Raw genomic sequence first — 16,172 nt, forward strand, 5'->3', positions numbered from 1 at the left:
GAGAGGGTCTTTTAAAATTTACATTTAAAAATATCGCATGAGAAAGCTGAGAGAAAGTCAGTGGTTAGAAGCTGGAGAGATGGCTTTGCTGTACATTCAGAGGACCTGAGTTCAGGTCCCAGCACTCATGCTTGTCAGCTCACAGTTGTTTGTAATTACAGCTCCAAGGGAGCCAATAAATGCAAATGAACACACACACAGACACAGACACAGACACAGACACAGACACACACACACACACACACACACACAGACACAGACACACACACACCCCACATCTTCTTTAAAAATAATTATATTGCCTGGTGGATGTTGCTTACCATGGAAACTCACAATTGGTCCAAGTGCAGAGAAGAAGTGGTTTTGAGGTACTTAGCTGAAAATGAGACGTCTGTATTGCCACCCCCAAACTCCGGGACTATTTTACAAGAGGGCAAGGAAAGACTGTAGGCATCAGAGGTCAGGGAGGGCCTGAGTAAATCAGCACCTTTTGGATATTATGACCAGGACCACTTCCCTCATGAAATCATGGCAGCTATGATGACCTATCCTAGACCCATACAAGATCAAGTCAGTCGACATTATAGCAGAGAGCAGTTAGGGGTGCAAGAGTTGAACCCCTAACTGAGAACCTAGGAATAGTCAATGACTTGTGGGAGGAGAGTCAATTTTCCTTAAAGTCCCTCTAGTCTCTGGTAGGTTAACCATTTCCCAGAGGATGGCCACACGCCCGAGAGTATATGGGCAGCACAATTGTTACTTAATGCCTTAAGAAAACATGAAGTTATTCACAAGGAGAGAGGTAGGAGTGGATGTGGGAGAAATGATGGTTGAATATGAGAAAAACATATTGTACGAAAGGTTTAAAGATTCATTAATAACATAGTATTAAATAAAAAAGAAACCATGCCATATTTCTTAGTTTGGGACTTGACTGTGATATGTATGACGTTTAGGAACACAGAGCTTATGGAACAATATAGCGAAGTGACCCTGCTCCTGTCCAATGCTAACATGCATCCCTGATCAGGGGAGCCAAAACTGAGCAGACAAGAACAAAGTTCTACAAATTCTCCATATATCTGTGGGCACAACACTCTTCCCCTGAGTTGTGTGTGCATAAATAAGTTCAGAAGACCAAAGAAAGTGTTAAGATCAAGACTGATACAGTCTACCCTCAGAGAGTAAGTTCTGTAACAGTGAGTCCAACCTGACTAATGTCACAGAACCCTCAGCAGGTTCAGCAATTTGTAACCTCACTTGTCCCCAAAAGTAGAGAAGACAGGCAGGCTATAATTAAATAAAAATTCTCTCTCAAGGGGGGAACTGCGGTTAAGGACTCAAAAGACGTGTAACTGTTTCCACATGTGAAGGGCACCGCACACCTAACTTCTAGTTCATTTCTAGAACCTCTCCAGGCACAGCTGGATCCTCTGGGTGGCAGCCTGTGATGCTTCTCCATGGGACTTTCCCTAAATATGCAAACCCAAGGTTACTCTGGCAAAACAAACTTTACTTCAGTAAAGCCTGGTTCTTGCACTTGGAATTTCACATCAATATGGAGAGCTCTTTTTGTAGCCTTTGGGAAATCAAAGCTGACCAGACCTAGGAAGGAAGTCCTTCATGGGAAGGGTTGAGAGATAAACTGAACATTGTGACTTCGGGAAGTATCCAATCAGGGTAGGAATGTTCACGAACTGTGTCTTCCAAAGATAAAGTATTTCCTCTTTGAAGTAAGAAGATGTTACTGCAAGACAGAACATCAGACACCAAAGAGTTATTGCAAAGTAATAATTTAAGAATTAAAAAGAAAACAAAAGGAGATGGAGGGAGGGAAGGAGGGAAGGAGAGGAAGAGAGGGGGACAGGGAGAGAGGCGAGGGAGAGGGGGAGGGGTAGAGGGAGATAGAGACAGAGAGACAGCGAGAGAAACAGATAAGAAAATAGACCTAACGTTCAGAGAGGAAAATGGTGGATGTGACAGGTGAGACTGAGAGCAACCCTTCTACTCCAGGAGGAGGTACGCAAAATGGATGGGAAGAAACCATTCACAACCAGCAAACAAAGACTCTTACTGGCTTAATTCTGGTGCAGGCTGATAAGCAGTGGTGTATTCATGATTTAGGACCTTTATATCCCTGACAATCAGAGCACCTCTCAGTCCCCCTCCTCACTGAGGAGTTGGACACCCATGAAATCATTCCTTTGAGACCAGGAAGACTACTCTGGATGGCTTTGAGTCATTCTGATATGCTCTGAATGTAGTCCAGGGTACTATACACAGTCAACTGTGATGATGAGAGCTACTCCGAGCCAACCTCAGACCCACCCGGACTGGGACTGCCTCTGACTTCCCATACCACATTCTCAAGCTGAAGGAGGTTTAGTTTCAAATAGGATTTAGAAATGGTTGCAGTACCTTTCTGATTAATCCCTCTTTTTTTTCTTGAAGGTATTTTCCCCCTCTGAATTATAAACCTATTACAGAAAAAGTTTTACAAAGGTATACAAATGAAGTGACATTTAATTTGTTAAAAGAAATAAAATTATGCTTAATTGGATATGCCCTAGAAACTCCAGGCTACCCTTAGGTCATAATGCAAATATATTTTATTATAATTTTGTTCTATGGTGAGTGCAGATGCATAAATGAGTCAAGAAAAGCTAGACCCTGATAACATCAGCTTCTGTTAGTGACACCTGGGCTTTTGTGTCCTGTGGAACTATAGCTTTGAAGGAGAGCTATTTTTAATGATAGCTTGATTAGTTCAGTTTTTTGGGAGGAGGTAAAGATTTATGTTATTGGTATAACCTTCTATGACATTCAATAAGGCTAGACTACAGAGTTTCCCTTAGACTCAGTGAGAATAGGACATTTGGAATAGAAAAAGAAGATTTTTCTGGAAGACGTTTGAAAATGACATATTTATAAGATTCCAAGGTTAAAGAAAAAACACCTTTGTGTTTGGAGTTAAATCATAGCTGTATACATGACTTGGTAGTCTCTGAGACCACAGTATGGGAACTTAGACCACTTTGATAAGACTCGATCCCAGCACCTTTCTCTCTCCTTTTTAACTTTTCGAATTAAGTTTGGACATCTCCATTGATAAGACTGGATCTTTTCCCAGGCTTATTTAGACTTTGGTAAATGATGCCTTAATGTGTATGAGTGTTTTGCCCACATGAATGTCTATGCATGATGTGAGTGCAGTACCTGGAGAGGCCAGAAGAAGGCGATGGATCCCCTGACACTGGAGCGTCCTGGTACTAGAGTTACAGCCTGTTGTGAGCAGTTATGTGGGTGCTGGGAAATGAATACAGGTCCTTTAGAAGAGTAGTCAGTGCTTTTAACCACCCAGCTATTTCCCAAACCCTCTTCACGATTATTTGATATGATTTTATGATTTTAGCTAGACTTAGAATATTGATTGCAGTTCAGGTCAAGAGCCATGCATACTGTACTACGGTCACATCTATGACAGTGGAATTTGGGTCATCTCAGAGAATTTGACACTTAGAGGATATGGGAAGTCTTACCCCTACTAGTCAAGGCTGTAGCTTGCTGATTAAAAAGGAATTGGTCTTAGAGAACTTTCTTCGGGTTAGAATGGGAAATAGTTAATTGTTCTTCAGTAGATTTAAACTTCCAGCCTTTCACTTGCTCCGACTCCTGGCGAGTAATTGCCTCCAGAGCTCTCTGCTTATTGCTCGTCAGCAGGTCATTGTTTATTCTCTTCATTGGATTTAAAATTATTTCAATTCATTTATTATTCCCCCCTCTTGTGTGTGTGTGTGTGTGTGTGTGTGTGTGTGTGTGTGTGTGTGTTGACACATTTGACACATGCATTTTGGGGGGCACGTGCAGGTCATCAGACGTGTGTGTGGAAGTACTTTTACACAAGGAACCCCCTCCTCGGGTTCTCTCTATCTCTTGATGTTCAGAGTCCTTCAACAATGGTGTCACTCACAGCTGAAGAGGTAAGCAGTCTGCCTAAGAGTTGGGGTTTTGTCCAGTATATTCTACATGATTCATTGGGTATTGCACTTTAAATGAAATGTAGTAATACCAGGGGCTAGAACCAGACTGTGTGGGATTCCTTGGTTGGGAAGTGTGTACTTGACCCCCATGGTACAGTTCTGTGAGTGAACTCAATTTGTTGCTTGTAGGTGGGGTTTAAATTGAGGTTTGAATGATGAAGATGAAGAAGAAGATGATGATGATGGGGAGAGAGGGAGGGAGAAAAAGAGAGAGGAAGAGAGGGAAGGAGGGAGGGGAAGGGAGAGAGGGAGGAAGAGGAAGGGAGAGAGGGAGGGAGGGAGGAAGAAGAAGGGAGAGAGAGAGAGAGAGAGAGAGAGAGAGAGAGAGAGAGAGAGAGAGAGGGAGATTAATTTTCTCATTCAGCATAGTCAGTGTCTTTGAGCACTATGGGGATATAATTGAAGTCTGTAGAGAGTAAATGGTTCTTGGAGCTCTCACAGTTATTAGGAGCAGAGGCAGGACTACGGCCCACATCATCTATTGTAATTTGAATTGGTGTAGTTTGAATTTTAAATCATTCTGTACCTTTCATGGGCCCTAATGAAATCACAGCTCCAAATGAGTTCAGAAAGTTGACCCAGAGGTTTTAGGGCTGCTACTGGTGAAGGCAACCATTGCGTTTAAAAAATGGAAGCGGTGGTCTCAGTCTAGGATGAGCACTGTTACGTTATTAGCCAGCAACATCTGAACAGAGAAACACTGAAGATGTTTTAGAAAAGAAAAAAATGAAGAAGTCCTTTGAGATTAGTATGATAGTGGAAGTTTTACCCTGGTGAATAAAAGATTAACGTATCACTGGTATGTCAAATTTAGATAGTCATTGTATCATAAAAGGCTGCCTACCTCCTCTTTTAGCTGTGTCTATATTCAATGATAAGTTTCAAAATATACACCAGAGTTCAGAGGTCATTGGTGGTAAAAATCAATTTCTTCACTTTACACATTTGAAAAAGCAGTGGCAAAAAACCCTTGGTAGGGAATGTACAGTTTTGAGGCCCCTCAGAGTCCACGTTTCTTAATTTGGCATCTGATTTTATAAATACACAAAGTGTACATACTTCCACAGACATTTAAATACATGTGTGTATACATATGCATGTAATATTTATATGTCTATATATGCACATAACAGTCATTTAATTATGTGCTATCTGCAGGAATAAAAGAGGTTGCTTTTATCAATTATAGAATTTGCTTTAATTAGCTCATTAGTGTTAATTATTTAATGACATAAAGATCACCGCAACATAAAAATTTAAAAGCAATGAATGATTTATGAGTAATTTCGAAGATTATGAATAACAAGATCTTGATTAATCGTCAGCAATATCTCTTGCTGAAGGTAGAGGGGACCTGCTTCTTATATATAAAACTCATTAAAATTTATTATTATTATACATTCCCCACACATATAACATGAAATAATAATAGTTTCCCAAATCTGTATGTTCCATTTACCAGGCTTCATTAGTGGTCAGAATTTTGCTAGGAAGCTTGCTTCATTAATCGCCTACATTTGAATTTTATCATGTTATTTTTATTAATATTCTGCCTACGGTTTCATCTTTTCTGAAGTTGTTTGAGGAGGACTGCACACACCATGCTGTTCTATTTCAAGGACGTGCGTATCGCTGGTAGGTGATTCATGTGGATGGGGGATTTGTTTAAAAGGAAGGACCTGGAGAATGGTCCAGATTTCCTATTTGGTTGACTCTCTTCTCGTCCTGTCAGGTAACTGTGTCTTCTTCCCTCCATTTCCTCCCCCCCAGATTACTATACTCTATTTTTCATAATTTTTTAAAGAACTGAAGTCTTTTACTTTAGGTATTTTTTTTAAATGAGGAAATCGAATTAATATTTTTCCCTGAAACACTGTGCTGGTGTCACAAATGTATATTTTTTTTATTTAAGTTTAAAATGGTTAGACTTCTCTGTGGTTTAATCTTTGTCTCATTTATTTTCTCTGATTTTGTGAGATAGTGTCTTACTAGGTAGCCCAAGCTGGCCTCAAATTCATACATAATCCTCTGCTTCATCCCCCACCCTTGTCTTGCCTGAGTGATGGGAAATATCAAACTCTTCTGAGGAATTCAGACAGGTGTGGCTTCCTGGACATTGATGCTTTCTCCACACATTGATGCTGGATTCTTTATTTATGATGCTTTTGTCAGAGGATTGGCCCATGTTATGTCACGCTCTGGATGGTCTTGTAGATATACTTTATGACCCAGAATGCAATTGACAAACATTTACATATACAGTTCAAAAGGCTTTGAACTCTGGAGCCATCCTGTGTGGTTGAGAATGTCACCCTGAGTTTCTGTATTGTTCAACAGTATATTGATCTGTCAGGGAATGACAGGGAAGGACATTGACATGGGAAGTATACCGTGGTAGGTCTGTCCATTTCTCTCTTCAGTTCTGTCTCTTTTAACCCTGTGTGCTCATCTTGTCTGCCCTTGGCAGTCTTCAAGTGAGCAGCACATTGCTTTTCTTTGTGATCATCCCGTTTTAAAAAGGTCTCATGAGCTTATTGTGCCAGACTAAATGAAATGTATGTTATCTTTTGAGCATTCTCTCTTCAATCTTCATCCCGCAGGCATCGCTGTATTCTCTGCTCCTTTGTTTGACTTTTAAAAAATTTCATATTTATATGAGGTCATGTGGAATTTATCATTCTGTCAGGATTTCTTCACAAACCCTGACATCAATCCGCCAAGTTTATCTATATCGTTGCAAATTATAGGATTTCCCCTTTTCAGGGCTGAGTTATATTTCATACACATTTTTAACCATATACTTTTCATGTCTTCATTTATCCATGTCTTCAAAACCTATTACTAAACTACATCTTTTTGTTCATTAAAAGTGTTTCCTTTTAATCTTTCTTCTTATCTATTCTGATTGCTACATTAGTTTTGTATTTTCAACCTATATCTTTCTTTGATGCTGTTCTGAAAGTGTTTATCCCAAAGCAGTGGGGATGCACATCTATAATTCCTGCATGTAGTAGATATGAGACAGCCTGTTCAATGCAGTGAGCCCCATGACAGTCAGGGCTACATGTAGAAATCCTGCCTTGAAACGCCAAAACCAAAACCAAAACCAAAACCAAAACCAAAACCAAAACCAACCAACCAACCAACCAACCAACAATCATCAGAGTCATTAGAAAGCTGACTGTTGTTTTCTACTCAAAACTCTCTATTTTTTAAAAAAAGTTATTTATTTATTTTTATCTCCATGTATGTCAGGGTGAGGGTGTCAGGTCCCCTGGAACTGGAGTCACAGACAGTTTTAAGCTGCCATGGGTGTATGGGTGCTGGGAATTGAACCTATGCCCTACAGAAGAGCAGCCAGTACTCTTAACCCCTGAGCCATGCCTCCAGCCCTAGAGCTCTCTTTTCAAAAAAGACTTTTGGGGCTGGTAAAATGGTTCAGAGATTAAGACCCCTGTTTGCTCTTCTAGAGGACCTGTGTTCAATTTCCAGGAACCACATAGATCGGGTCTCACAATTGTCTATAGTGGGATCTGATACCCTCTTCTGGCACCCATGTGTACAGGCAGACAGAACACTCACATACATTAAATAAATAAATCTTTTTTAAAGTAGATTTTTGTTTTTGTTATTTGAATTTATGTGTATGCGTGCATCTGTGGGTGTGTATGCAACATGTGTGCAGGAGAGGGCAATAGAACACATTGAATCCTCTGGAGTGGGATTTGCAAGGTAGTTGTGTTGCCTGATGTGGGTACTAGAACTGAACCCAGGTCCTCTGCAAGGGTAGCAAGTGCTTGTAACTATGGAGCCTTATCTGCAGTTCCTGCTGAACCATCTCTCCAGCCCCTTTCTCTTTTCAAGAGGCACACTGTCATCTAACCCAGCAATCTGAGTGATTAAGTCTTTTTTTTAATTTTAATTTTAATTTATTCCCTTCATATTCTGCTCCAGTGCCCCTCCTCCTGGTCACCCCCTCCCACAATTCTTCACCCCTCCCCTCCCCTTCTTCTCTGAGAGGGTAGGGTCACCCCCTGGGTATCATCCCACCCTGACACTAGACAGTGGGGCTAGGTGGATCCTCTCCCATTGAGGCCAGACAAGGCAGCCCAGCTGGAGAAACATATGCCCCACACAGGCAACTGCTTTTGAGGTGGCCCCGCTCCAGTTCAGGATTCGCACGAAGACAAAACTGCACATCTGCTACATATGTGCTGGGAGTGGGGTCTAGGTACAGCCTCCGTATGCTCTGGTTGGCAGTTCAGTCTCTGAATGCCCCAAGGTTCCAGGCTATTTGACTCTATAGTTCTTTCCTAAGTCTTCTATAAGTCCCAAGTACCAATCCCTGACTCTATTAATGATACTCAGTTATGCTTGCAGACAGGAGCCCAGCTGCTGTTGTTTGAGAGGTTCCACCCAGCAGCTGACTCAGAGGGATGCAGAGACCCACAGCCAAACAGTGTGTGATTAATTCAATACTGACATATCGGTGTTTATTTTTATTGACATTATCTTATCTTCTTTTCTGTCTACTTTTGGATGAATCTATTTTTTGGGTCCTATTCTATGTGTTTAGTTGATGTTGTTTTTAATTACTTTTTAGTGCATATTAGGAGAACACACTGTTCCTCTTTAACTTCCTCCACCCATAGCATCTTAGTCGTAGTCATTCTTCCTCTTGTCTTTCATGTCTTTGTATAGCTACACTCTTAAAAACGTATTCTCCGCTTTATTTTTGCACGTACACATATGTATACCATATGTGTCATGCGTAAGATGTGGTTGATTTATCTATAAGGGTTTTGTTGACCCCTCATTGTTATTTTTCTGCTGGTATTTCCTTTCCCTTCCAAATGCATGCTCCTATCCTGAGTCTTTCTTTCATACCTCATAAACATGTCTGGGAGATCAGTAAGATATAGTTTCTCCATTTTGAAATATTTTTTCTTGGGATAGCTTTTATGCCCTAAAATTTTTATTTTAGTTATTGTTTCAGAGAAGTGTTATTTTATTTTGAATACATTTTTACTTGAAAGTAGATTTTTAAATGTATATATTCTTTTTATGGTTTGTCCACCATTTCTCTTCCAGATCCTCTCTACTTCCTGAACCCACCCACATCCACATTGTTTCTTTCCCTTCCTTTTATTCTTTTCATTTATTGGATATTTTTCATTTACATTTCAAATGTTATTCCCTTCCCTGGTTCCCATCTCTGGAAACCCCTTATCTCCCCCCTGCTTCTATGAGGGTGCTTCCTCACCCAATCACCCACTCCCTCCTGCCTCTTCACGCTGGTGTTCCCCTATAATGGGGCATTGAGCCTGCACAGGACCAAGGCCTTCTTCTTCCATTGATGTCCGACAAGGCCGTTCTCTGCTACAGGTACAGCTATAGCCATGGGATGCTCCATGTGTGCTCTTTGGGTGGTGGTTTAGTCCCTGGGAGTTCTGGGGTGTCTGGTTGGTTGATATTGTTGTTCTTCCTATGGGTTTACAAACCCCTTTAGCTCCTTCAGTTCTCCCTCTAACTCCTCCATTGGGGACCCCATTCTCAGTCCAATGTTTGGCTGTGAGCATCTGCTTCTGTATTTGTCAGGCTCTGGTGGAGCCTTTCAGGAGAAGCTATATCAAGCTCCTGCCAACATGTACTTCTTGGCATCCACGATATTGTCTGGGTTTGGTGACTGAATATGGGATAGATCCCCAAGTGGAGCAGTCTCTGGATGGCTTTTCCTTCAGTCTCTGTCCACACTTGGTCTCTGTATTTCCTCCTGTGAATATTTTGTTCACCCTTCTAAGAAGTACTGAAGCATTCACACCTTTGTCTTCCTTTTTCTTGAGTTTCATGTGGTCTGTGAATTGTGTCTTGGGTATTCCGAGCCTTTGGGATAGTATCCACTCAGGATAATATTTTCTAGTTCCATTCATTTGCCTAAGAATCTCATGAAGTCATTGTTTTTAATAGCTGAGTAGTACTCCATTGTTTAAATGTACTACATTTTCTGTATCCATTCCTCTGTTGAAGGGCATCTGGGTTCTTTCTAGCTTCTGATTATTATAAATAAGGCTGCTATGAACATAGTGGAGTGTGTGTCCTGGTTTTATGTTGGGGCATCATTTGGGTATATGCTCAGGAGTTACCCCTGAGGTCTCAGGTAGTACTATGCTCAATTTTCTGACTAACCACCAGACCAATTTCCACAGTGGTTGTACCAGCTTGCAATCCCACCAACAATGGAGGAATGCTACTCTTTCTCCACATCCTTGCCAGCATCTGCTGTTACCTGAGTTTTTGATCTTAGCCATTCTGACTGGTGAGAGGTGGAATTTCAGGGTTGTTTGCGTGACTAAGGATGTTGAACATTTGTTTAGGTGCTTCTCAGCCATTTGGTATTCCTCAGCTGAGAATTCTTTGTTTAGCTCTGTACCCCATTTTTTTTCTTTTTTCTTTTTTTTATTAACTTGAGTATTTATTTACATTTCGAATGTTATTCCCTTTCCAGGTTTACGGGCCAACATCCCCCTAATCCCTCCCCCTCCCCTCCTTTATGGGTGTTCCCCTCCCCATCCTCCCCCCATTGCCGCCCTCCCCCCAACAATCACGTTCACTGGGGGTTCAGTCTTAGCAGGACCAAGGGCTTCCCCTTCCGCTGGTGATCTTACTAGAATATTCATTGCTACCTATGAGGTCAGAGTCCAGGGTCAGTCCATGTATAGTCTTTAGGTAGTGGCTTAGTCCCTGGAAGCTCTGGTTGCTTGGCATTGTTGTTCATATGGGGTCTCGAGCTCCTTCAAGCTCTTCCAGTTCTTTCTCTGATTCCTTCAACGGGGGTCCTATTCTCAGTTCAGTGGTTTGCTGCTGGCATTCGCCTCTGTATTTGCTGTATCCTGGCTGTGTCTCTCAGGGGCGATCTACATCCGGCTCCTGTCGGCCTACACTTCTTTGCTTCATCCATCTTGTCTAATTGGGTGGCTGTGTATGTATGGGCCACATGTGGGGCAGGCTCTGAATGGGTGTTCCTTCAGTCTCTGTTTTAATCTTTGCCTCTCTCTTCCCTGCCAAGGGTATTCTTGTTCCCCTTTTAAAGAATGAGTGAAGCATTCACATTTTGATCATCTGTCTTGAGTTTCATGTGTTCTGTGCATCTAGGGTAATTCAAGCATTTGGGCTAATAGCCACTTATCAATGAGTGCATACCATGTGTGTTTTTCTGTGATTGGGTTAGCTCACTCAGGATGATATTTTCCAGTTCCATCCATTTGCCTATGAATTTCATAAAGTCATTGTTTTTGATAGCTGAGTAATAGTCCATTGTGTAGATGTGTGTACCCCAATTTTTAATAGGGTTATTTGGCTCTCTGGAGTCTAACTTCTTGAGTTCTTTGTATATATTGGTTATTATCCCTCTATTGAATGTAGGCCTGGTAAAGATCTTTTCCCAGTCTGTTGGCTGCCGTTTGTCCTAATGACAGTGTCCTTTGCCTCACAGAAGCTGTTAGAGATGTTATTCTACCACTTTCTGGCTCCCCTTGGTATTTTTTCCTGGTAAGCACTCAGTCGTCTCTCTTTCTTTTCACTTGCACGTAACATATCTTTTATGGATATCCTAGTTTCACAATTTTATTTGCAGTAGTTTGTCATGTATACCGACAGTGACTTTCTTATTATTTATTTGACTTGAAATATCTTAAATGCTGTTTACTTGTACTTTGACATAGTGCATAAGCGTTTGGAAGTTTTCAGCCTCTTCAAATTAATTTTCTGCCCTATTCTCTTTCTGGAATATGCACACATATATGCAGTCATAGACATCCACACATGTACACACATGCATACACACTGAAATAGAAGCTGGAAAGAGTCTCTGTCCAGTTATAAAGCCATCAGTTGGCATTTCAGCCTTTGTAGTTTCTACTGTCCTGTCTTCCAGTTCATCTCTATTTTCTTCTGCTCTTTCCACTGTGTCCTTCTCTGTCTATTGAAGGGTATCATCATCTTTTCTTACATTTTTAAAAATAGCATTCAGCAGTGCTTTTAAAAAGTAGTTTCAAGTTTCTTTCAAAACTTTTAAGCACTTCCTGCATCACGCTTTACTAGATTCTGTCTCTCTTAGTAGAGACATTTTACATTCTTGCAGGCTAAATCCAATATCTGGGTCAGCCGTCAGCCAGTCCCTATTGGTTGTCATTTTCCCTATGTATCATATTGTCTACTTTTTTCCAAGACTTATAATTTTCCTCCCATGGAAGTCATTTTTTGTCGAGAAGAGTAGGAACTTCCAGTAAGGAGCCTCTGCCTTCCTCTGCCAGGCTGCTGGGGCAGGTGCTGAACCAGTCTCTCCTGTGGCTGAGCTGTACAGAGCTCTGTGGCAGATAGACTTAGATTCTGTTTCCTACGGTTTCAACACTTTGCCATCGGGATCGACATTTTGCTTTTCACAGGTCTTGAGCTACAAGCACACTTATTCTGCAGAGACGCATTGACATCTGAGAGCTCGACCCTCAGCTTTTGAGGATGAGGGGTTGGTTGTATTTCCTTCCTAGAGGTATCACACACTCCCCTGTTTTCTGCTTCTGTGGTAGGCTCTGTCCGTCTTGCTTCTTTATGTCTTAGGACAAGTTTTCATTTCTTTTGTCCTTTTCCTTCTGTGGCTACTGCCTTGGAGCCAAGGAAAGGCACAATGAATATCCCATGCCACCAAGACAATCTCTGTTCTCCTCCCTCCCTATTCCCACCTGCACTCAGTATTTTCTCTGCTGAGCTTTGATCAAGTACTAGAGCACTGGAGGGGAGAGGTCCTTTATTTTTCTCGCTTCTAACTTTTAGCATCTTGTCCCCATCACCAAGTGATAGCATTGTAGATCATAGTTGGCATCTGGGAGCTGATTTATACAGAGACTCAGGCTCCCCATGACCGTGATCTGAGGACACGTGTTGAGAATTTGTTGAGAGCTGATCAGAGTTCACTCATGCTCTAGCAGTAGACATTAGTGTCCTGGACTACCACTTCCCAACAGTAACACCAAAATATGTCTCCTAGAAAGTACTTGTATTCACCTTACAAGACTGCTTTAGCCATTAGTTCCCTTGACTATTTAAAAGCTGTATGATAGTGTACTTCTTTTTCTTTGTGTTTTAGGGTATAAGTTACGTTTTTAAGTTATCATTGCTATGGAAATTACCAAAATGTTGATAACTTAAATTAATTTGAATATGGTTTTTTTTTTTTTTTTTTGATGATGGAGGTGAGAAGTCTGGAACACCCAATGGAACAGATTAGAGGACACAGATGAACCCATGAATGCAGGTAACTGGTTGCAACAGAGCTGGATAAAACACAGGTTGCATATAGGACATCCTCTTCAAAAAATAGTGCGGTGAAAACTGGAATTCCACATTTAGAAGACTGAAATGAGACTCTTACCTTTTACCGCTTGCAAAAATCAACTCAAAATGAATCGAAGACCTTAATATTAAACCCACTGTAGAAATTATGAGGATATTGGCATAGACAATACTTTTTTGGTCAGGACTCTAGTTTTTGAGGAAATAATGGCAAGGTTTGAGAGACGGGACCACACCGACCTGTGAGGCCGTGCACAAAAGAACCACACCGAACTGAGAGCCGGTGCACAGAAGGACCACAATGAACTGCAGACCCCTGCACAGGACCACACTGAACTGAGAGCCCTGCACAGGACCACACCGAACTGAGAGCCCCTGCACAGAAGGAACACACCGACCTTTGAGGCCTTGCACAGAAGCGACCACACCGAACTGCGAGCCCCTGCACAATTCAGGGAATATGCAACAGGGCTGATGAGCTTGCCTCACGAACAATCAGCAGACATCCAAATTGATACAAATTGATATAAATCGATGCAAATTGATGCCACTACTATGGAAAACACCAGAATGCTCCTCAAAACACTAACAATGCAACAATCGGATGTTGAGCTTCAGGTGCTCCTCAGTGCTGTCGGGAGCTTTAATTTGTTGGCACTGAGGTTTGCTTTATTGACAGTGAATCATGTAAGCACAGAGGCCTCTGACATTGGATTGGACCTGGTCTGCGTACTCTCCCGGTTCATCCCACAACCAAATCTAGCTCTAATATTCTTCCAAGGTGGAAATTTGTCTAGCATCTCATGCTATAAGTTTTTTCATGGAACTTGGCCCCAGATCCCCAAATAAAATTTCTGATCATCATCCAAGTAACTTGGTAATGGTAAACAAAGTGATATCAGGATTTTGCCAAACAGATCTTCTCTTTGTGGGCAGTTTTGCCCATAATGAGTACCTACCCACCACAATTAGTCATTTCCACACCCTATATTTTAGAACTATTCATATTGATTTATAAATAGCTGGCATAGAAAAGTACTTTAGGCTTAATAACGCCCTCTATTCCAGATGACACTAAATATCCTGCTATTGTAAAGAAAATAAATAACAAACTTCATATAAAATGCTAATCCTACTATTATTACTGGTTCATCCTCTGTATAGGGTTGAAACAACAAGACACTTAAGTGAAAGCTGGAGTAGTAATTACACTTTATGTTGTCCATAATTAAAACTTCCATAATAAAAAGAACATTTTCTTCTCTCAGCTTACAGCATCTCATAAGGTTTTGCTGTGTCCATTTTTACATTTTGAATAATAAAAAGAAAAGCCACATGAAAATATTGTACCCCATCAATTTCCAAGCACAATGGAGAATGACATGGTGCTTTTGCTCGCTTTCTTTCCTGAACAAAGTCCAGGCCCAGAAGCACAGTACTCCCAGCCAGTCATTTGTCATGATGGGCAGGCTGCAGAACATAGATATAGCAATCTGCCTGGCTGATTTCTGCTACCCATTGGGAATCATGGACGCCATCCCAGCAGGCTGAAAGCTGAGCACCCACGCAGCGCAGAACGCTGTGATTACAGCAGGTAGGTGGCTCGGGTGGCGGAGAACTTCAGAACGTGGGAGTCCAGCATAATGGGACATGTTATTTACTGGAGTTTGTGGGACATGCGCTGTAATTGTACGCTTGGTATAACGTCTGATTGTTGTGGCGTTCATACCCCTCTGGAAGCTAACCCCCTGTGTAAGTGATAACCCGCTGGAGCTTTTGTTCCGACTGCAATTGAAACAGGCAAAATGAATAGCAACTGATTAATTGAAGCAGGTTACATTTTTGGAAAACAAATCAAAGTGATTTGCATGAATCACAGTTTGTTACATAATACATTTTGAGGGCACAAATTACCTTTTTAGAGCCTAAGACACATATATACACAGTGGAACAAAAAGAAATGTAATAAACTGGGCCATAACCACATAATTCACATTGAATACTGGGTGCCAAACCTGATGTGAAACAAATGATTTTCCAATAAACTACTCAGGCAGAGGCATATCTGTTCTAAAACTTCAATTGGATATTATTTATAATACCAATAATTCTTCTGGATTGTTAACCATGAGGTGAAGGAACAATTTGTTTTACATATTAGTCTGGGGTTGTGTATTCCCAAGTTAGGAAACAATCTATACTCATGTCCCACAAGGCATAGCAAAGAAACACAAAGTCTGAGAGAAACAGACTTTGAGGGTTGAAAACTTTTGGAGCTGAAAGGATAAAAATACTTCTTTCAAATTATTTGTTCTTTTCTGATTTTGATTTTTTTTTTTTTTTGGTTCTTTTTTTCCGGAGCTGGGGACCGAACCCAGGGCCTTGTGCTTCCTAGGCAAGCGCTCTACCACTGAGCTAAATCCCCAACCCCTCTTTTCTGGTTTTGAATAAAAAGGGAACCGGTAAAATGTGCTATCGACATAAAAACATTTTTAGTTTTGATATCTATAATAGATTTTATTGTTGATTTAATTTTTAAATTTAATGTGTATGGATTTTTGGGTTGCCTGTGAGTCTGGGTACCACATGTATGCTGGCAGAAGTTAAAAGAAGACATTGGATCTTCTTGAGTTGAGTTACAAATGGTTGTGAGCTGGCCTGAGGGTGCTGAGAATCAAACCCAGGTTCTCTGGAAGACCAGTCAGATGCTTAACCATGAAGCCACCTCTCCAGTTTCAGTTTGTTTGTTTGTTTGTTTTATCTTATTTTATTTTTTAATCTTTT

The sequence above is a fragment of the Rattus norvegicus genome, chromosome 3, assembly GCF_036323735.1.
Source record: "Rattus norvegicus strain BN/NHsdMcwi chromosome 3, GRCr8, whole genome shotgun sequence".
Lineage (NCBI taxonomy): Eukaryota > Metazoa > Chordata > Mammalia > Rodentia > Muridae > Rattus > Rattus norvegicus.